Genomic DNA, 1,169 nt, shown 5'->3' with positions numbered 1-1,169 from the left:
ATATAGTGCGTGACAAGTGGTTGGGATCCCTTCTTGGTTCCCCCCCCCCCCTATCGTTTTTTCCTCTCCTCCCTCCTTGTTTTCCCCCTCCTCCAGGTCCCCCACCTCCCCCCCCCCCCCCATCTGCCTTTGGCTCGGGAGTGTCATCTTTGTGCCGCCATTTTTGTGCAGTGTTTTACAGTGAGTGTTCTACAGTGAGTGTTCCGTGTTGTGTCTTTTGGGAAGTGTTGCGAACGACCATCATACTGTCGCCGGGTGTGATTTTTTTATCTCTTGCGAACAGAAACCAGACTGTCGCCATGTTTTTTAATTGTGTGTCTAATATGTTACTTGTCTGATTCCTGTGTATTTTATTAACATTGCCAACCCCTTTGCTTTCTGTTTTAACTTTCCGCATTTTTCCGCCATTTTACACTTTAAGTCACCGCTTTATTGCCTGTTTTTCTTGTTTCATTTCTTCTTCCGTTTTTAAAAAAGTCTGTAGGCTGTAGAGCAACGTACTAAGCTGCTGCCAGCCCGCCCACTTCGGGGGAATTGAAAATCAATAAAGAAAAAAAAAAGTTGGGAATGTGGGTCTCAAGGGGGGGGGGGCTTGCCAGAGCTAAGTCCCTGCAGTCGCACTATCCTCTGTGTCCTCGGTAGCTCAGATGGATAGAGCGTCTGCCATGTAAGCAGGAGATCCCGGGTTCGAGTCCCGGTCGGGGCACACATTTTCAACTGTCCCTGTTGACTTATATCAACGCCTGTATGCACCTAGGGATATTCATTTCATTGTAATTTCATTCGAAAGAGCTGCATGGTCACTGAAAGAACAGATACCATCTTCATATATATTTCCTACAATCACACTGCCCAATCCCCGCGCCGACTGCTGGTCTGTACGCTACAAGTGAGTGCTACAGTGCACTACATTCGTAGAAGTACCTCAGTTTACCACTCTACATGTCTTTGTCTTCCAAAAGCATCGGTGGTTTCGTGCTAAAGACACTGGTACTTCAAAACAAAATTAACAAAACTGTGGTTTCAGGCAGAAACCATAGGTACTCATGTAAGTAGGCTGTTTAGGTTTTTTTATTGGTAACGCCACCTCTGTATGAAAATCACTGGCTGTGCTGTGTGCAGTCTGTGGCTAGTTTGCATTGTTGTCTGCCATTGTAGTGTTGGGCAGC

At 46.3% G+C, this 1,169-nt stretch overlaps 1 non-coding gene across 1 annotated transcript; it reads left to right on the top strand.

Moving 5' to 3' along the window:
• The first annotated feature begins 632 nt into the window (after positions 1–632).
• Trnat-ugu (transfer RNA threonine (anticodon UGU)) lies at positions 633–706 on the top strand. The gene has a single exon. It is a non-coding gene; the product is annotated as a tRNA-Thr (tRNA).
• Positions 707–1,169: the final 463 nt, after the last annotated feature.

The sequence above is a fragment of the Schistocerca serialis genome, chromosome 2 (genome assembly GCF_023864345.2).
Source record: "Schistocerca serialis cubense isolate TAMUIC-IGC-003099 chromosome 2, iqSchSeri2.2, whole genome shotgun sequence".
In the NCBI taxonomy this organism is placed as follows: Eukaryota; Metazoa; Arthropoda; class Insecta; order Orthoptera; family Acrididae; genus Schistocerca; species Schistocerca serialis.
This window is presented reverse-complemented; position numbering and strand designations above follow the sequence as displayed.